This window comes from Tursiops truncatus, chromosome 11, assembly GCF_011762595.2.
Source record: "Tursiops truncatus isolate mTurTru1 chromosome 11, mTurTru1.mat.Y, whole genome shotgun sequence".
Lineage (NCBI taxonomy): Eukaryota > Metazoa > Chordata > Mammalia > Artiodactyla > Delphinidae > Tursiops > Tursiops truncatus.
Window position 1 is genome coordinate 25,782,546 of NC_047044.1, and position 22,206 is coordinate 25,804,751.

Here is a 22,206-nt window from a genome sequence, read left to right on the forward strand (position 1 = left end):
GAAGAAACCTGCCCACATTCTCTACACTTATTGAAGCCCTTTGAATTGTCAGTAAAGAACAACAATAATAAAGTTGTTATTACAACTAATGTTTGTAAAGTCCCTTACAGTAATTTTTCCACAGAAGGGTGCCTGAGTCATTGTGAGCACTCAGTGAATTGTTGCTGCTATTACAGTTCTTATTTTATTTAATCTCTGCACTGTCCCTCCTTCGTAGATAAAGTTATGATCCCTTTTCACAGATGAGGAACTGAGGCTCAGATAAAGCAACTTGCCCTAGAGCACCGTGTAGTAAGTGGGTGGCAGGTTGTCAATCTAGGTCTTCCTGCTCCAGCTCCCAGGCTCCTTCTTCAGTCTCCTTGGTTCCTCCACACCTGTCCCCCAGCCACTCCAGTTTACTTACAGAGTCTTAAGGTGAGACAGGATTTCCACCTTTAAACCAGCCCCAAGGGAAATCCTTAAATTCTAAGACATAATCTTCCTTAGGTCTTAAGCACAGCTGAGCCACATGGGGTCAAACTAATTAGCTTTTGATTCTGTCCTGCAGGTAAATTTAGAGTATGTTTTAACAACTGTCTCCAGCTTTTAAGGTTAGATCCTATGTATGCGCGTTCACACACACACACACAGCACCTGATAAATTATTTTAGTAGGTATTGATGAGAACAGAATGCATGAGGCTCATTTTCTTTAGGCTCACTAAGAGCTTTTTACATTGATTTAGAAAGTAAGGAATGCACAGCTTGAACCATTTCCAATTCCAGCAAACTAACCAACCTGAAGAAACCTTACATCTCTTGGCAGCTTGCAAATAGGTCATTAGGGTTGACCATTACTGTGCAGAAAACAAAAGTGAGCAAACCTTCTGACCTGAGAATGGAAAGCAAGACCTCTCTCCAGATGTCCAGTAGTAAGAGAGCCGGCCCAGGAGCCGAGGACTCAGGCAGGAGGAGGATTAATCATTTAACACTTTCTGCCCTGACTCTACTGTGCTGCCTACTCAGGTGCACTGCAAACAAGTGTGCAGATGAATAATTCACGCTGGCAATGGCTTTGACCTCTCTGAGCTGTCTCCCTCCTGAGCAGGGAGCAGGGAGCGTCCGACCATAGAAAGACACACCCTGGCCTAAGGTTAAATCCTTCTTGTCTCCACCCTACTGCATTGGCTATTTCCTGTTCTGATTGCTAATCCTTAGTGAAGTGCTCAAACCACCCACCTCCGGGCACAGAAAAGGAAGGCCCGCTGGTATGGGGTGTGGGTTGGGATAATGGCCTTCAACAGTCCAGTTTTGGAAGCAGCCTCCCTGGAGTGTGTGAGAGGGTTAGCCGAGCCTGGCACTTCGTGGGGCGTGGGGCCCTGTGATCCCTTGAAGCCGAGGCTTGGGCGAATCATTTAACTTTCCTGAGCCCTAGCTTCCCCAGCCTCCAAAGCCGGAGCCATGGTCCTTGCCCTGCCCACCTCAGGAGGAGGAAGCGATAACAGTTGGTAAATGTTTACAGTTTAAAGCACATTTAAACGTAAGTTGTTTCTAAAAGATTTATTACTGTAGGATTCCACTTCCTGAGGTGCCTAGACTAATAAACTTGATGGAGACAGAAAGTGGCATGGTGGGTACAGGTAGGTGGGGGGAGGCGGGAATGGGAGTTAGTGTTTAACGGGTACAGAATTGCAGTTTGCGAAGATGAAAAGTTCTGGGGATCCATGGTGGTGATGTTTGCACAAACAGTAGAAATGCACTTAATGCCACTGAACTGGACACTTAAAATGGTTACATGTTTTGTTTTGTTTTTCTACATCTTTATTGGAGTATAATTGCTTTACAATGGTGTGTTAGTTTCTGCTTTATAACAAAGTGAATCAGTTATACATATACATATGTTCCCATATCTCTTCCCTCTTGCGTCTCCCTCCCTCCCACCCTCCCAATCCCACCCCTCTACGTGGTCACAAAGCACCAAGCTGATCTCCCTGTGCTATGCGGCTGCTTCCCACTAGCTATCTATTTTACGTTTGGTAGTGTATATATGTCCATGCCACTCTCTCGCTTTGTCACAGCTTACCCTTCCCCCTCCCCATTTCCTCAAGTCCATTCTCTAGTAGGTCTGTGTCTTTATTCCTGTCTTACCCCTAGGTTCTTCATGACATTTTTTTTCTTAAATTCCATATATATGTGTTAGCATACAGTATTTGTCTTTCTCTTTCTGACTTACTTCACTCTGTATGACAGACTCTAGGTCCATCCACCTCACTACAAATAACTTAATTTCGTTCCTTTTTATGGCTGAGTAATATTCCATTGTATATATGTGCCACATCTTCTTTATCCATTCATCTGTCGATGGACACTTAGGTTGCTTCCGTGTCCTGGCTATTGTAAATAGAGCTGCAATGAACATTTTGGTACATGACTTTTTTTTTTTTTTTTTGCGGTACGCGGGCCTCTCACTGTTGTGGCCTCTCCCATTGCGGAGCACAGGCCCCGGACGCGCAGGCTCAGCGGCCATGGCTCACGGGCCCAACCGCTTCGCAGCATGTAGGATCTTCCCGGACCGGGGCACGAACCCGTGTCCCCTGCATCGGCAGGCGGACTCTCAACCACTGCGCCACCAGGGAATCCCCAGATTGGGATTTTTATAGTTGCAAGTAAGACAAACCAGCCGGAACCAGCATTAACATAACAGTCATTTATCAGGACAGGAGGAGCTGTCTTCGCAGACCAGGGCACACTGTTCCGGCTCCCCATTCTCAGCCTGCTGGCTTCCCAGTCCACGTGGCAGGGGCGGGGGGCACTCCAGGCTCCCAGCGCTGGTTTCTGTGCTTGGGTCAGCAATCACCTCCTGACCAGTGAGCCGTGGCAGGGGAGCAGGGTCACACGCACACTTGGGGCGGGTCAAAGCCCACATATGCTGGGGAAGAGCAGCCTTGAGCCGTCCGTGTGGGCTCTGCTCTCTCTGGTGGTGGACGCTGCAGACCACTCAGGCCTCCCAGCTTCCTCCCCGGGCTTCCCATCACGCTCCCCACCCCGCCTCCTCCGTGATTCTTTCTCGGCCCCGCTGGCCGTTCCCGTCTTTGTGGACGCTGCTGCTTTCATCCTCCACTGCTGCTATTAGTGTGCTTTGTGATTTCACTGATGCATCTTCCCATTTTGCTCATTTTCTTTAGATAATCTCAGTGAGTCCCATGACTTCAGTTGTTATCCGTTTGCATTCAGATTCAGTTACTGTTCAGATCTGAGTGCCTGACCCATGTATTCTGCTGCCTAGCAGTATATCTTCAAGAGATGTCCCACTGTGCACAAAACTGCATGGGCCATTGCCTGTCTCCCCTGAGGCACCCCCATTCACCTGACCCCCCCGCATGCTCTATCTCTGTGAATGATATCAACAACTACCCCCTGTTAAATCTGCGAGCCGCCTTATTGCTTTCCTGTCCCGTACCAAATAAATCTAATCGGGCATGAAACGCTTTCCCTTAATGCCTCTCGAATTTGTCCATTGCCATGGCCTTAATTCAGGCCTGCACCGTTTCTTACTAATTTGTAACTGGCCTCTTGTGCCACCTTGCAATTTGCTTCCCTATAGTGCAATCCATGTGATCTTTCTAAATAAAAAATCTGGTTATTTCAGTTCCTTGATTAAACTCCTTCAGTGGCTCCTCAGTGCCATTGGAATAAAAGTCAGACCTCAGTGTGTGAGGCACAGAACTCTCCCACACCTACCTGCCGGTCTAAGAAACCTCAGCTCTTGGTTCTCTCCAGCCTTAGAATTTCTGAGTATGCCTTGTTCTCCAAGACTCCCCTCCATGCCTTCTTTTTAAGAAAAAAATAAATAAATAAGGTTTTATTATTTACAAACAAAGCGCTAACACAGAGTGAGTAAAAAAGCGTAAACTGCTTCTCAAATTCAGAAGGGGGAAAGGTGAGGTCATTAGGTTCAGGGGAAATGTATCTACCTCTGTGGTGTCTACTTAAAAAGCTGCCATTGAGTCCAAAAATAGTAATAACCTTGTATCAAATATACCAGACACCTAGAAACCTACTTCTACCAAAAAAAAAAGAAAAGAAAAAGAAAAAGGCCTGAAGGTTCTGACAGTGCAATTGGACATGCCCTGAAGTAAACCAGGTTAAGTCTGCATCCCATATCGAAATCTCTTGTGTCTAAGGTGGAGGCTGGAAGAAGCTTAACTGTCTACACAGTTGGCAGAGCACAGCCCCTGAACTATCAGTAACTTTCCGGTCCTATTACGCTTTAACCAGGTGACTGAAATGGGACTTGCCCTGGGGCTGGGAAAGGGCATGTTGGTGAGAAAGAAGACAGGGACATACATTGAGTAACAACCAGCAGCCTCTGCCACCATCCTGACCTGGTGTCCCACGATGATCAGTATTTTATGCTGCTCCACACCGGACTGGTTATTTCCTGCTATCTGCACTGAGTCACTAATTACACAGAATTCTGGGTCTTGGTAGCTACAGTTACCCAAGGTTCACACTTTTAAGGACAACCTTCCGTCTTGTTCTATTCTATTAGTAATGTTTGGTTGCAAAGAACAGAAATATCGAAGAACGGTGGTTAAAACAAATAAGAGTGTGTTTTTTCCTCACATAATAGGAAGGCTAGAGGTAGGCTGGTTCAACTCCTCATCAGAGCCACTTGGCACGTTGGCTTTCGCCCTCATGGTGACAGCATGGTGGCTACAGCTCCGGCATTACGTCTACATCTAGGTGAGAAGACGGGTTGGAAAAGGGTTCCTCTTGCCAACTGTCTCCTTTTATTAGGAACCAGAAACAGACTTTTACTTAGGTTTTATTCACCAGAACCATGATCTATGGACATCTGTGACTTCAAGGGCGGCCGGGAAAGAGTATATTTAGCACGGCATGGTAGAGTACTGAACAAAATTGGGGTTATGTTTACAAGAAAGAAAGGAGTAAGAGTAAGTGCATTCACAGCTAACAGGGTCTGTCATATGTTACATCAAATGTGTTTCTGTTGCCGCAGCTACTCAATCATATTTACTCTTGCCATAAACGCTTTAGTGTTGTTCTTTTTTCTCTTGAATCTCAGAAGTATTCTAATACTTTTGCAACGTGCTTTCTGCAGAATTCAGTTTTACCCTGCAGATAACCCTGACTCTAAATGGACAAAAGATATTGGCTGGACTAAGTGTTTTCTGGAAACCATACTCCCAAATTGTACTAGTTTTTCCACGATTGAGCTATTTAATCAAACATTCACAATATATATGCAAATCTTGTTAATCTTCTGTTAATGATAACAGTCAGTCTGGATGGTCCGTGCTTGACTCAGTGCACATATCTCCACTGCTTGCGTCAGTAATTCTTCACAATCATTTCGTTTTATAATCTAAATTTGTTGGAATTAAACTTGAACAGCTCATAAATAGTATAATTAATTTTTGTTCCACTTCAGATCCAATTACAAATTGATTTAAATCTACTGCTGTGTATCCTCTCTGCTCCCCACATATTCCCTGGATCGTGATACTCACACTGTTGCTATTTGACTTTTCACTGTAGTCGTGTGACCTGGGAGGGCGTGCACCACACCCGTCTTGTTTATCATCTGCTTAGTAGAATACCTGGCCCACAGTAGGTGCACAGTAAGCCTTGGTTGAATAATTTAATGGCCAGTGACTCGACAGTCATTAGTTAAGTATCAGCAGAGGCAGTCCCCACTGGCCTGCTAGTTCCTGTGCGCCAGCCAATGTTTTATTTAAAAAGAAATCACAGGCTACACACTAAAATATGTCAGGCTGGAGTTGGATATTTAGGCTGTCTATGGTGTTTCCTGTTTTCCTCTGAAACACGTTTGTGTTTTATTGTCCAGGCGCCCAGAAGAGAATGACTTTGTGATGCCAGTTCCCAAGTCTCAGGGAATTGTCACGATTGCCCTAATTTGAGTCAGGAGCCTACCCCTGCACCAGGCAGGATCTGTGTCCAGGGGGCTGGGCTACTTGTAATGCACTTTCAGTAAGCATTTAAACTGAGGTAGAAGCAATGCCTAGAAAAGAGGTTTGAGGCAGATAACCCCAAGGAACTGACAAGGCCATGTCAGCAGTTTTGCCGCTTAACTGCTCCGCCTTGCTACGTGTAACACATGCACACTCGAGTTTCATTGATTCATTTACTCAGGGATCGCTGAGCACCAGCTGTGGAGCGTGTGTTGGTTTTGTGATCTGCTGCTTACCTTCTGCGCATTCCTTGTCCTCTCTGTGCCTCAGTTTCCTTATCTAAAAACTAAAGTGATGACACTTACGTTATAGGATGGTTTTGAGCATTAAATGAGATTTTATAGATACAGCCTATATATATTACTTATAACGTATATTAATGTAATATATAGAGAATATATAATGTTATATATAATTGTATATAAACTTGGAACAGTGCCTGGAAGATGAGTATTCATGAAATGTAAGCTATCATGAGTCCATAGTCTCTTTTCCACAATTAAAAAAACCCAAAAGCTCTTGACAACCAAAATTTCTTCATAATTTTGGCAGAAAATTCTGACCTGCTCTGAACTCAATGACTTTCAAAGCCTGACCCGAAAGGATGTGAGGATATTTTGAGGCTGTATTTAGCCACTTATGTGAATATTCACACATTTTGCTGCAGAAATATCAGTGTGGCAGATTACAGGATGCTGCCCCAGCTCCACTGGCACTACCGCATCGTATTATCATTTTCAAATGAAAAATTCTGAATTCTGAAACGTACCTGGACCCAAGGTTTCAGACGAGGGATCGTGGCCCTCTCGTTGTTTCCCGGCCTCCTCCTCAACAACCACACTGTGCCTGGATGAATGGACCACAGTCTCTGCCTCGAAGGGGCTCAGAGTGCTGAGCGGGTCATGTCAGCGGCGTGTGTCAGAGGCAGCCTGGGGTCCCGGGAGCGCTCGGGATGGCCCTTAGCTTCCATGGCTTGGGGATGGTGTGGGAGCTAAAGGAAGCATCTCAAAGGGGTGCCCTGGGAGCCCGTAAGAGGGAGCCAACCTTGTCTCAGAGGTCAGAGGAGGCCTCCCTGCCCGTGTTATGTCCAGACTGAGGCTGAAGAAGGATGTGGGCATGGGGCAGGTGAGGAAGCTGCAGATATGTGGAACGGGGAGAGGAAAGTGCTTGTCAGGGGTGAGGAGGTGAGGGAAAACCGGCTCCTTCCGGGAAACTGGAGGAGAAAGCCCGCAGACAGATGGTGAGAGGGAAGAGGGTGGGTCCCAGGGCTAAGTCACAGTATGCCCAGAGTCTGGTCTCTCAGGGGAGACAGTCCTGGTTTACGGCTGTTGTCCCAGCATTGTTATGAATCGCAGTGTCTTTCACTCTCGAAAGTGCTCCTGTTTGGACCATTAAAGTACATGATCCTCCCTACGTAAAGGCCAACATAGGGAACTGAGAATTTATCCTCCGGGAAGTGGGAATCCACTGGAAGACTTTAAACGATGCACAGTTTTCCAAGTTATCTGGGGCTGATTTGGGGCTTTGCACTATAAAACGTTCTTTTTTTCTTCCTCTGCTGATCAGTCTGTTGGTCCCAAGCGTTCCTGGAATAGACGTCAGACCCAGGAAGATAACCCAGAGTGCTGGTGGCAGCCTGGCCTTTGCTGCCGTAGGACAGCAGAACCCTTGGCCCGTCTCCGTGTGGACGTGAACACAGAAATAGAGCCGGGCCTGATGATCCTGTGGAGTGTACATGTGCTCTTTCCTTAGCTGAACTCTCAGGAGTTCCTGTGTTGTCTGGACTACCCTCCGAAACAATTGTAGGCCTGTCTCTGAAAAGTCAGGAAGGGTGGCGGCCTTTTCTTTCCTTTCTCCGCATGTCTGGCGTGTGCGTGTTTGCTTGCTAGCAGGCCCATGCTCAGGCGCCCGCCTTTCCCCATCTGATTTTCTTTGCTGGCCAGAGCTGGAAGTTGGCAGACACTGACTTATCAGTCTCATGCATTCAGCCAAGAGAAGACAGAGGAGAATTCAGGAAACCCAAGATTCATGTTTTACTTTTGTGTAGGATGCTTTCAGTGCCTCGGAGAGACACAGACTCACCCCTCTGGGAATTTCTTTACTCTTAGTTCTTATTTCTGTCACATTTTGAGCTCTCCTGTCTGCTGCTGGGTAGGTGGCAAGATAAAGCTACACGACAGCTGTAATCCCCTTTAGGCCACACAGTGGGATGTAGTTTAAGGAGCTTGCGCGGTAAGCAGCAGATCAGTCCTCTGTGATTATAAGGAACTGGAACTGTTCACAGCTGCTGGCAAGGCCTCAACGTGGGCTGGTGTCCTCAACTTGATGGTGGCCATGAGGATGGGGCAGTTGTAGGTGGGAAGTGGTTAACAGAGCTCCCCAGGGGCAAGCTGCCTGGGGCCCCATCAGCTGGCTCTTACCTGGTTGAATTCACCTCAGCTGCTAAACCTGGGAGGACGGTACCTCAGGGGCGGACTGATGTAAACATACACACACACACACACACACACACACACACACACCACACACATCTACATGCACCTAGTATTAAATACAGTATTAAAATACCAATTTATTCACTCTCAAATCAAATACTTGCATTTTTTTCCCCAAAGACCAGCTAAGCTACAAATTAGGAGCCTGCTTAGTCATTTTATCCCCAAAAAACCATGGTCTGAAGTCCAGTGCATCTGGGGCAAACTCCACAGGTAGTCAGACTGTGAGAACATTGTCATTATAGACTGTCTCTACTACAGCCCCTCCAGGTACACTCACCTCCTATAGCTGAGTCTTTTAAACTTGGGATCCCTCGCCAGGCACTCAGAGCCTGAAAGCCCCATGAATGTGTGTGTGTGTGTGTGGGGGGGAACATGTGTGTTTTTCCGGGGAAAGAATCCATAGGTTTCCTGAGATACTCATCAACCACCCCCCAGCCAGAAAACAAACAGAAACATGTGGCCATCCACAGCTGGCTAATCAATTGATACCCTTTGACGTAATCGTTTTGAATAGTGGTGCAGCATGTACTTAAAGGGATGGCATGAGAAGATGGCGTCAGCTTTTCCACTGTCGTCCCAGAAATTGTACTCTGATCCCTACTTGTGCTTGCCACTCAGCATAACAAAGCCCTGCAGATATTCCGATCTATCCTTCCCCCCAACCCCCCATCCCTTCTAGAGTAGCAAAATGGTTCTTAATTAGAGAAGAAATCATTCAGTGAAAAAGGGAAGTATTTCCATTAAAGAAGGCTGAGGTAGTTGGGCAAAACTTGAAGAGATGGGCTTCTAGAGTTGGAGTTATTGACCAAAGCCATATACTTCAAGGGTATCTCCAGATGGTGTTATTCCTAAAAGCATAATGTAAGTGCTACCAATGTTCCCAGCAGAAGAATAGCATTGCACTTTATTAGCTAAGAAGGAGCATACTTTGCATTCTAGGATAAGATCCACGCTGTTTCTAAGGCAGCCATGCACAACCCTAAGCTGGCAAACTCCAGCCAGCACAGTGTGTGGTGGCTCAGGTCCCCGTCTGGGACCGCTGCTTTTTTCCGTGGATGCCTGATGTGCCCATGGACTTGTGAGTCTAGCCTGGCTGGAATTGGGCATTTAATGCAGTGTGACTCTGGGGATCTGACTCCTTCCTGTCTTCCCTTGTAGTTCACAGGGGAGATGTTGGCACTCACCCTACCTCTTCCATCTGATTTTGGCCTGTCCCTATTTACAGCTTCGCTGCTTCCATTTCAGTAACAACAGATCTTAGCGATGCCAACCCTCGTGTGAAAATGATACAGGACAGTAACGATTACACATTAGTTGTAACTTAGCTTTAGTTTTCTTTGAAATCTTAGAGTGTTCTCCCTGAGAGCTGGGCTTCTGAGAGGTTCTCACTTTCCACACTGTGTATTTTGACAGTATTTAGACGTTTCATGAACATGTATGATTTGTATTTGTGATTTGAATGAACGCAATTAAAACAGCACTCAGAACACCTGGTTTTCAACTCTGGCTTCAGCACTTGGGTCCACACGTGTGATGGAGAGAGAGAGGCAAGTTCCCTAGGGATGGGCAGACATTGTCTGTGATGGGCCCGGTAGTAAATACTTCAGGCTTTTGGAGCATATGTTCTCAGTCTCAGCTCCTCAACTCTGCGGCTGTAGTGCAGGAGCAGCCATAGATACGTAAATAGATGGAGCTGGCTGCGTGCCCGTCAAACCTCATCGTAGGCACTGAAATTTGAAGTTCGTAAAATGTTCACATGTCACAAAGTATTATTCCTCTTTTGATATTTTTTAAACTGTTTAAAAATGTAAAAACCATTCTTAGCTCATGGGTCATACAAAAATGGGCCGTGGGCTGGATTTGGCTAATCCCTGGTCCTTATCAACTTACCACAAAACTAGGCGGCAATGATAGAAGTCTTAAAACTAAGCTATGATGATAGAGTAAATCAGTGTTTGCTTTTGGGCGTGAGGTGGGGATTGACTCAGAAGGACCAGCAGGTCGCTTTCTGGGGTTATGGCAGTGTTCTGTGTCTTGCCAGGGGTGTGAGTTACACAGGTGAATACCTTTGTCAAAACCAATTGAAGATGTATTTAAGGTCTAAACATTTCATCGTATACAAGGAAAAGGAACAGCTGTTGCGTAACAACCACAAAATCTCAGTGCCAGGTAATAGACGATAAGCATTTATTGCTCCCTCGCGTGTCTGTGGATCAGCCGGGGCGATTCTGCTCCGTTCATGTGCTTACTCTGAGCCTAGGTTGGACTGGGGTCGTTCTTCTCTTGGCTGCCGCAGAAACACAAGGCAGCAAAGTGAGCAGAGCAGCACATGTCAAGCCCCCCCAACCCCGCCTGCCGTTGTTATATTGTTCAGATGCAGTCTGACTGCGAGTGGCTACATATCCTAATTTAAGAAAATGTGACTAAAATGACCAAAGAAAAAAAGCTGCATCCCTTACGCATGAAACCTGGCAAGTCTCTACCTTGGAACGGATGGCAAATGTTACAGGACAGCAGGACATACATATATGAAATGATAGAGGCACACAACAGAACTGAATATAGCCAAGTGCCAAAATATGTCTCCAGGTAAAACTAGGTTTCTGGAGAGCCCTCTATTGTCCATGCAATCGATGGTAATGACACCAGAGATGGTGCTTCCTCTGCCTGTCCCTCAAGATAGTGATGCTCTCACCCAGCTCAGCGAACTCATCCTGTGCATGGCATCTCTCTTGAGCTCTCTTGAGCTCTAGACCCTCATTTCTATCTGCTCTGTCTCCCAGATGCCATGAATGCATCCCTGGCTGAACTTGTGAACTGGTGCTTCATATTCTGATCTCAGTGAAACACCACCAGTATCAAGCCAGGCAGGCAGGAGTCATCCCAGACTCTTCACTCTCTTTCCTCCCCAAATCCAAGCGCTGCTATCTCTAAATGACCCATCCCCCATGTATCTCACAGATTCTTCAGGTTGCCATGGTCCTATTTCATGATCTCATCATTAGCCACCAGAACCATTGCAGTAGCCTCCATGCTCATCTCTTGGTGTTTAGCCTCACCCGCCCTAATCCTCCCTCCGCTATATCCAGAGTGACCCGCATCTGATCCTGTCATTCCCTTTCCCATTTGTGTGTGTTTTTATCAGTAACAGTTGTCTCCAGAAAAGGGCACTTGGGGTCTAGAATGGGAGGCAGACTTACTTTTTATTATCTATCTTTGTATAGCATTCGACTGTCTTACCATGAGTAGGTATTTTTCTTTTGCAATACAATAATTATAAAAAGAAAAATTAGAAGAATTGATAGCTGGACTTTATGACTCATTAGAGACGAGGATGAAGGAGAAGGAAGAGTGAGATGATGTTTGAAATGTGGAGCCTGAATTACTGGTGTAATTAGTGTATTAGTAAGTAGTAAGTAGTGGTGTTTGGGGAGCTAATGAACATGTGGATATTCTACAGTTATAAATTAAGGGCTTCATCTTCTGGTTTATGGGTCATAAGCTTCACCAGGCTGCACAGGCCCAGCTGCTGAGATCGCTGAATCCCACGGCTTCTTAAGAGCAGGTAGTGCTTTCTTACCAACCCTTCGCTGGGTCCAGGATAATCAATAAAAGCTGGTGCAGTAGTGAATTAAGTTTAAAAACCAGGCTTTGGACTCGTGAATCCTGACTCTAACACATACTAATTCTGTAAATTTGGGCAAGTTACCTGACTCCTTTGAACTGTATTTCTCTCGTCTATGAAATGAGAAGTATTAACAGTGCCTCTAACATAACAGTATTTTGAAGATTAAATGAGATATTTCATGTAAAGCTTTCACTACAGTGCCTAGTTCATATTATACCTTTGGTAAATGCTAGCCATTTTTTCTTGTATTTACTATTTATTCTTCCCATTTTCTAGATGATAAAATTGAGGCACAGAGAGGTTAAGTAATTTTCCCAAGGTTGAACAAGTGGTGGTGCCAGAATTCAAACCAAGCAAGTATGATTTCAGAGTCAGTACTTCTGACTCTGAATTACTAAACTTTAAGGGAAAATACTGAGAGATTTGAATACATGATTTAAAAGCCGTATAGAGAAACATCACATAGAGTAAAAGATAAATGATAATGGAGAAAAATCATGCCACATGTGTAACAGATAAAGCTTTATTATCCTTTACAGAACAGTTTCTCAAATGTTCATTTTGAGAAATGCTAGCTATTTTTGTTAATAAAGTATGTCCAAGAAGTAGTTTTCCCCTTTTTGCTTGAAAACCTCCATTGCACAGAAGGTCATGTTTTCGGTAGCTGCATTCTTGCAACAAGTCATATTGAGTTAAAAGTCATTTATAATTACTCCCTCTAAGTCTACTTTAAATATTATGTTACTCGTATTTTTTTCAGCCCTATCCCCTCACTACACCTCCCATTTCCCCCACCTCCCAATATTTTGTAGGCTTCACAGTTGTTTTTATTACATTTCATCTCGTTTAGTCTTATCCTGCCAGCTGATATAGGATGAAAATGTGGATGGGTTTAAAAAGCATTTGTTTAAACCTATGGATTATAAAACCAGAATGGGTTATGAAGTCGTGTTATGGGGAAATCAACGACTTTTTGAAGTCATAGAGTTCATTCCTTCAACAAATATTAAGTTGCTACATGTGTCAGTCACTGTTCCAGGTGGTACAGTGAGCAAAACAGAGGATCTCCCCTTGGAGTTGACTTATTGACAGGGAGAATATAAGTCAAGGAGGTGATCTCGGATGGTGATAAGTGAGAAAATCACAACTGAGCTCTCAAGAATGAACCAGCTGTGTGAACTTCTGGGGAAAGAATGCCCCAGGTGGAGGCAACAGCAAGAGTGATGACTCTAGGGTGAGAGAAAGCCTGGCACATTGAAGGAGCAGACAGGAGGCCTGAGTAGGAGAATGTAAGTGAGAGACAAGACTGAGAGAGTTGGTCACGGCTGGGTTACATTGGGCTGGTAAACCATGGTAAGGAGGTATTCTGGGGCTTCTTTAAACATTAAATCTTGTATTTTTATTTAACTTCTCAGGAATTTATGTTGTTTCCCAAAGTAGAATGAGGAAGGAATGTGGGATAAAGGGAAACACTCAGACTCAGAAAGTCCCAGGTTCTGACTGAGATCCTGTCACTTTACGTATATCTTCTGAGCCTCGGTTTCTTTTTTTTTAAATTTTTATTGGAGTATAGTTACTTTACAATATTGTGTTAGTTTCTACTCTACAGCAAAGTGAATCAACTACGCGTATACATATATCCCCTCGTTTTTGGATTTCCCTCCCATTCAGGACACCACGGAGCATTGAGTAGAGTTCCCTGTGCTACACAGCAGGTTCTCATTAGTTATCTATTTCATACATAGTAGTGTATATATGTCAATCCCAATCTCCCAGTTCCTCCCACCCCACCTTCCCCCTTGGTATCCATATATTTGTTCTCTACAACTGTGTCTCTATGAGCCTCAGTTTACACAGATGTAAAATGGAGATGAAACCAGCCCTGTTACATGGCAAGAGACCTACATTTTATTTATTTATTTATTTATTTTGGGGGGTGGGGGTGAGTGGGTAAAGTACATTTATTTTCTTCTATAGGTGTTTCTTTTTCAAAAAAAACAAGGAAAAGGAGAAAAAGCTCCAGCACCCAATGTCCACTGGGCTTTAGTCCATGGGGAGGAGGTGCCCCACGTGCCTGGCCCCTAGGCTGACCCCGCCCAGGGCGGAGGAGTGCCGCAGCTTCAACAGGGTGAAGCTGGAGAAGGAGTTCTGAGCCTGGATCTCTCTCTCCTGGGTCAGCGCCAAAAGGAAACCTTCCCTCAGCAGCTCCCAGCTCTTCCACACAGAGCCCACACACGGGATGGGGAGACCAATCTCCTGTTGGAACAAGACCGGGTCAGTCTCAGGCAACACTGCCACAACATGTCTGCCCAGCATCTCCCCAGCCTTCCTGAAGATATAACAGGAAAGGGGATCTCCCTGCTGAGCACCTTCTGCAACTTTCCTGCAAAACCCAGCAAACCTGCATTTATCAAAGTCCCTGTACAGGTAGGTGAGGATTCCTAGCCGATCTGGCACCTGGAAATAGTTGAACATGGACACAGCCCCTGTCATGAGGAGCCGCCTCTATGTTGTCGATGGAGTCAAACATTATTTTCACTGCTTGGTGTGCAGTCCAGTAGGCTGAGCCCTCATCTCGCATCATGTGGCCCCAGCCACCGCGGCCACTCTCAGACCCATCGGGGTTGATGAGCCTGCAGTTGGAGCTTGTCCCAGAGATGAGCACGATCCCACCACCCGGCGTTAACAGTGGCGATGGAGCCGGCGGCGTCGGTGGTGATTAAGTAGCTTTCACTCAGGTAGGGAAATCGGTCCCTCAGCTCCTCCATCAGGATCCGCACGACGTCCTCCTGATCCCCACCGCTCAGGAGGGATAAGCCCAGGCTTCGTAGAGGCACCAGAGATCCACCCCTGCTTTCCGTTTGGCCCCGTTCACCGTCTCGTTGATCCTCTCCACACACTTGTCTGTCCCGGTCAGCCAGTGGTTTGTGCTGAGTCCTTCCACTTCTGGCAGGATCTGCACATCCTCTGAGAGTAAAAGGACCTTGGATCGTGTGCCTCCCCCCTCTACACCCCCGTAGAGCGCGGCCATGCTGCCGCTATCGCCGCCGCGGATCCCGCCGTTTGCTTTGTACCCACATTTTAATTGGTACTTATTTTAATAACCTAATTTAAAAATCTGGGATCGTATTTAAAATATGAAATACACCCAAGCTGCATGAATATATTTCAACAGGATCAGAAGCATTGACTGTGATTTTTTTAATACAGTAAAATAGTGTAAATCATACCCACACATATACACATGCACACACACACCAGATTCCTGTGAAGATTAAATGAGATAATAAATGTGAAATGGAAGGTATTCTGTTTTTTTGTGTTTTTTTAATCCTTAATTTTTTTTAAAATAAATTTATTTATTTTATTTATTTTTGGCTGTGTTGGGTCTTCGTTGCTGGATGCGGGCTTTCTCTAGTTGCGGTGAGCGGGGGCCACCCTCCGCTGCGGCACAGGGGCTTCTCACTGCGGTGGCCTCTCCCGCTTCAGAGCACAGGCTCTAGGCACGCAGGCTTCGGCAGTTGTGGCACGTGGGCTTAGTAGTTGTGGCACGCGGGCTCCAGAGTGCAGGCTCAGCAGTTGTGGCTCACGGGCTCAGCTGCTCCACGGCATGTGGGATCTTCCCAGACCAGGGTTCGAACCGGTGTTCCCTGCATTGGCAGGCGGACTCCCAACCACTGCGCCACCAAGGAAGCCCTGTGTTGTGTTTTGATTTTTGTTTTTATGATAGGCTGAATAAGGGCCCTCCTAAATTATCCATGTCCTAGTCCCCGAACCTGTAAATATGTCACCTTATGTGGTAAAAGAAACTTTGTAGATGTGATTAAGTTAAAGATCTTGTGATGGGGCCATCATCCTGGGTGACCTAGGTGGGCCCAATGTCATCACAAAGGTCCTTATAAGAGGGAGGCAGGAGGATCAGAGAAGGTGAGGGAGGCGCCACAAGCCGAGGAATATAGGAAGCTCTAGAAGCTAAAAAAGGCGAGGAAACAGACTCTCCTCTGACGCCTCCAGAAGGAACACAGCCCTGTTGACACCTTGATTTTACACTTCTGATTTCCAGAACTGTAAGAGCATGCAGTTGTAAGTCACCAAATTATGATAATTTGTTACAGCTGCAATAGGAAACTCGTATAGGTTTCTAATTCTAAAATATGGTCGGGGGACTTCCCTGGTGGTCCAGTGGTTAAGACTTCGTCTTGCAATGCAGGGGTTGCGGGTTCGATCGCTGGTCGGGGAGCTAAGATCCCACTATACCTCAGGACCAATAAGACCACAACATAAAAAAAAAGGAAGCAATATTGTAACAAATTCGCTAAAGACTTTAAAAATGGTCCACATTGGGCTTCCCTGGTGGCGCAGCGGTTGAGAGTCTGCCTGCCGATGCAGGGGACACGGGTTCGTGCCTGGGCCCGGGGGGATCCCACATGGCTGCGGAGCGGCTGGGCCTGTGAGCCATGGCCGCTGAGCCTGCGCGTCCGGAGCCTGTGCTCCGCAACGGGAGAGGCCACAGCAGGGAGAGGCCTGCGTACCGCCAAAAAAAAAAACAAAAAGAAACACATGCAGTTGGAAGCTATTGAAGGGTTTTAAGCAGGGGAGTGATGGGATTGTATTTTGTTTTTAAAAGAATGGGTTTTGGAGAGGCAGAAAGGGCATCAGGGAAGCCATTTAGGAGGTGGTGGCAGTAATCTCAAAAGAGACGTGACAGAGGCCCAGATTAAGGTGGTGGCGTGCGATGGAGAGGACCGAACAGATTTTGGTTACAGAGTCAGCAAGAATTGCTGATGGCATGGTTGTAGAGGTACAGAAAAAAGGAAATCAAGGGTGATGCTGAATTTGGGCTTATGCAGTTGGGTGCCATTCATTGATATGGGGAAGACAGGACCAGAAATAGACTTGGGGGAAATTATGCATTCTGTTTTGGACATGTCAAAACTTGAGATGCCAATTAGACATCCAAGTCTATGTCGAATAAGCAGATGAATAAATCAGCGGAAGTCTCAGAGGAGAAATCATCTGTGTGTCCCCTCACCCTGGATAGGGCTTGCCCTCTCGCAGAATTTCTCCAGTGCCGCCGTCACTAACAGACTACCCGACTGACTGAACTTGACCCAGGGTGGCATTTCATTCCACGTCTTTATTTTTTATCCTGGGCTCATCTTTCATCGCCTACTCTGTGAAAGCTGAATGAGCAATTAGCAGAGTCTAAAATGAGGCCCAGTATGTTTGATAACTAAAGAGCGATGGAAAACAATTTAGATTAATTTGGGCCCCAAATATGGACAGTTATTTAGTGCTTTTTCAGAGAGCTAAATGGATTTCATGAATTTTAATTGATGTTTAACTTTTAATTGTGTTCATGTGGGGTGGCCAGTTGGAACCATGCCTAATAAGGCTGATGAGTGTACAGACATTTGCATGCAGCTTGCCTTCCAAGGGCCAGCCAGGGAGAGAAAGGCTTAAAGTAACAGGAGGAAAACTGCACTGAATGGATAATCTTGAAACACACTTATTTTGAGAAAAATGAAAAACTGTCACATATTTTGGTTTTCTATTCATCTTAAATAATATGAGGTTTACTATTGTTTCCTCTTGGTGTTACTGTTATTGATTTTTCCAAGAAAAGTGAACTTGTATTTTAAAAGGAGCTAGGTTGTTATTTACAATGGCAAGAATTCTGATTTGCATAAGCTTATGGTTCAGTTTGTGAGCCAGATCAACAAAATGTTCACTGAACATCTTTCCTCTGTGAAGTACTTTGCTAAGCACTGAAGGGGGTACAGTAATTAGGATGCTTTTTGGCCAACTCATTGACTTAAGCAATAAAGAAATGTGTTGTCTTACATAAGAAGAAGTAGGGCAGCTTCCAGGCACAGTATGTCCAATTTCTGCTGTCCTCTGTGATTCTCATACCTCTGCCCTCCTATTTTGGCTTCATCTTTAGGTCAGGAGCAAGATGACTGCAGTGATTCCAGGCATCACATCCAGATCTGCTAATATCCAAAGGAAATAGGAGGGTTGTCTCTTCCTTGAGTGTCTGAACTGTGAAACAGTCTTTCCTAGAAGCCCCTCAGCAAACTTTCCTCACATCGCATGCACCAGGATTGGGTCCCATTGTCCATTTGTAAGCTAGTCACTGGCTGAGGAAATGGAGTTACCATAATTGGCTCAGGCCAGGGGTTGGCAAACTGCTGCTCCCCACCTGTTTTTTTTTTATGACTGAAATGTAATTGGCATAAGCCATGCCCAGTCATTTACAAAATTGTTTCACAGTACAGCAGAAGAATTGAGTAGTTGCAACAGAGATCTTCTGGCAAAGCCTAAAATATTTACTGTCTGCCCTTTACCGGAAAACGGCTGACCCTTGGCTTTGACTAATCATCTGGGATGTATGGGTGTTGGAGAGTCAAGGACAGCAGTCACTCTAAACACAAAAGAAGTGTAGGATGTGGTCCTATTCCTCAGAGAGATTACTGGGGAAAATGATACTGTAATATGTTAAGATTATCTACAGTTGCTGGTTACAGTTTACTACACAAATGAAATGTCTCATAAATGCTTATAATTGGAAGGCATCTTCCCTTCCACTACAAAGTAGGGTGAAAAAAGCCTCTGCATCCATTTATCATGCTTCATTCCAAAGAAATTATAAAAATGAATCTCAGATAAAGAACACCTAAGGACTTAAAAGCATTTTTTTTAATCTAGGAAGGCATAGTAATAGTATTAAAAAAGCAAGTTTATGCAGTTTTAAGAAATCATGCACGAAAGGAGGAAGAAGCAGTAATGTTAACAAATAGCCCAGTGAAGGCACTTCTCAACTCTTATTTTGCATCCCTTATTTCCTTTATCGCAATTGATCTAAAGACCGAAAAGAGCAGAGCAAGCATGTTTCAAAGATTAATGGATAGGCGACACAAGGGACCCTTGTGGTGTTAGAACTGTTCGTTCTGTATCTTGACTGGATACATGATTCTACACAGGTAATGATGTACAGAAGTTCACACACACACACACACACACACACACACACACACACAATGAATACAAGTAAAACTGAGGAAGTCTGAGGAAGACAGGGTGATTTATCGATGTCAGTATCCTGGTTGTGATATTATACTACAGTTTTGGAAAAACCATTGGGGGAAACTGGGCAAAGTGTACAGGGGTCTCTATCATTTCTTACAACTGTATGTGAATCTACAATTATCTCAATAAAATTTTCAATTAAATAAAAGATAAATGAGTTAAAAGGACACTGAAACCCTGGATAGGTGGAGAGATGGTAAGAAAGCCCAGTCCGATTACATCCCAGATGTAAGGGAGCTGACCTTAGGGCAACTATTAGTAAATTTTGAGAAGTTGTGGAGAATAGGAGCATTGCCAAAAAATGGGAAAATCCTGTTCCATTTTTCACAGATGGTCTTTCACATTTCTCTTAATCCCTGACAAGTTTAGAATAGATTCTCAAATAGATGACAGTAATTAGAAAAAAAGAAAGAGATCACTAGGAGGGCTTCCCTGGTGGCGCAGTGGTTGAGAGTCCGCCTGTCGATGCAGCAGACACGGGTTCGTGCCCCGGTCTGGGAAGATCCCACATGCCGCGGAGCAGCTGGGCCCGTGAGCCATGGCCACTGAGCCTGCGCGTCTGGAGCCTGTGCTCCGCAACGGGAAAGGCCACAATAGTGAGAGGCCCGCATACCGCAAAAGAGAAAAAAAAAAAAAAAAAACATTCATTGTGGTAACTTGACTCAGAGAATAATATAGAGTTACTGAATCTTAATTTCAACAAAGCACTCACAAAATCCCATTTCGAATTTTTGAAAATAAGATTGTACAATTAGCTGGAGATAGCCCAGTGAGTGATTTTTGCTAGAGAATGTTGATTCTGTTGGTTTTAGGCCACACAAAAGGAAGGGTAATAGCAAAGAACCATTTTTATTAGGAACTTGGGAAAAAACATAGAGCCCATGGTCAAGAGACTCTCCTTTTGATTAAAAGGAGACTTCATTATGATAAATGGTAATTTAGTTTCAGAATTATATGGAAGTGCTGGAATAATGGGCCCAAACTAATAAAACTAAAAATATTTTTTAAATTAAATAGCAACAATTAGTCCTATATTTAGGTTTAAAGGAATAATCATAAACATGCAAGATGAAAGAGGAACAGCTTCATGGCAGTTCATGTGAAAAAAAAAACAAAAAAAAAAAACCCAGAGGGATTTAATTGACGCTGTCATTGGCATAGCATGCAGACAGCTGGGAGTCACCCAGGACTGACTGTGGGCAGCGTCTGGGAGAGAGTGAGAGGTTGGATTGGGGCGGAGTGGGCAGGGGAGGTCAATGGCCGACGGAGTTGTATCCAAGGGAATGACCTATGACTGGATTTTGAAGTATCCAAGCTATAATGGACAGAGTTCCTTTAAGATGAAGAAAATGGTATCAGAAGCAATAGATGAGAAGGGCTGGTAGGAATTAGGTGGAGGTTCAGGATGGGACTCCAGGCCCAACTCTCAGGGCTGCAGGAAGAAGTGAAACATTTCAATAAGGCCAAGGGATGGAGCTGCACTGGGGAAAGTATACCAGGGTTAGGGGCACATCTTTGGAATCTGCAGAAATATTCTGTATCCCCTGCCCCCCTTTCTTCCTATGCGTGCCTGGGACAGGTTACTTGACATTTCTGAGGCTTGGATTTTGCGTCTGTTCAATGGGAATGGTAATAAAATCTGCTTCCCAGAATTGTTGGGAGAATTGAATGTGGTTTACTAAATGCTTAGTGCAGTTACTGAATTGTTTTGTAGAAGTCCTGTCAGGCACTCTAGGCTCTATTTACAGATAGGGGAGCTGCAGACAAATTCCAGAACGTATTTACCTATTAAGAGGGATTTCCTATTGCAGTGACTTTGAATCCCGTCTGTACATTAGAATCATGGGAGCTTTTTAAAAAATACTGATTTTTAAAAGATACTCAGATCAATTGAACCAGAATCTCTGGAGTTTTTAAAGCTCTCCAGATGATTCTAATGTGCAGCCAGCATTGACAGCCATTGTCTTACTGTATCATCAATCCTGGTTGTCACTGACTCAGAGCCTCACTTAATCTGGAGGTGGCCACCCCGCTGGAGACAACTGGGTGGGGCTGTGGCCAGTGACAGTCAAATCTAATCTTGAGATAATGTGACAGAGAAGGGAAGCTGCTAAAAATCAAACCCATAAGCACATTGACTAATATCATCCATCCTGAAAAGCACTGCATAGAGCAGGGAAAGCACAGGCCCCCTGAACTCTGAGCTGATCAAGGCACATGTAGAATGTTGATTCCATTTCAGGAGGACTCAGATGAGAGCAGACAGTCTTTTCCAGGCCTTTGGAGTGAGCTGGGAAGGGTAGCAGTGTCAAGACAGGCGGCCTATGCCCAGGCACTACTGTCTGCGGGAGCAGATCACAGGCACAAACATTTGCTGTAAATTAGCAGTTTGGGAAGAACACAGTGGATGGAGGGGAGAAGATACTTCAAGTCCAGAGAGAAGAGCAAAGGGTCAAGAGCTGAGTTTGGATGAGCATTTGTCATGCTGCTGAGATATGAGCATCAAAAGGTAGAAACAGAGTTGCCTGACAGAGATAGAACATGCATGTGTTGTTAAAAGTCAGTTGAGAAATAAATTCCGAAGACACTGAGCAATTGGCACACTTCCCTGGGTCAAGGGCATATTCTCAAAGCTGCAGCAGAACACGCAGTAGGAGGTGAGCAGGGTGATGAAAAGAACAGAGACCGTGTCCAGTGAGCAGTAGTTAAAGACCTGAGGATGTTGAGCCTGAAGAAGGCAGGATGGCTGAGCGGTACTTGAAATGTCAGCTTGTGAAAGGGTGTTTTGGCCCACGGAGTAGACATTACAGGGAATCAGACTTTTGTCCAGTAGTAAGAAACTGTTTTGGCATCAGGAATCGAAATTAGAATAAGAGTATGTTTTGTGAGATGGTGAACTCCCTGTTACTTAGATGTATTCGAGCTGACATGGTAGAAGAGTTACTAGTATGAAGTGCGGAGGGGGGGGAAGTACGTGGGCTTCAAGTCCCCCACTCTTATTTCAGCAGGTCTAACCC

General features: G+C 45.0%; 1 protein-coding gene and 1 pseudogene across 3 annotated transcripts in view; one reads left to right on the top strand and one right to left on the bottom strand.

Annotated features, from left to right (window-relative positions):
* TMCC3 (transmembrane and coiled-coil domain family 3) overlaps nucleotides 1-22,206 on the top strand; it is a 315,420-nt gene that overhangs the window by 156,492 nt on the left and 136,722 nt on the right. The gene's annotated exons all lie outside the window — the stretch shown is intronic.
* LOC101320468 (N-acetyl-D-glucosamine kinase pseudogene) lies at nucleotides 14,144-15,192 on the bottom strand (annotated as a pseudogene).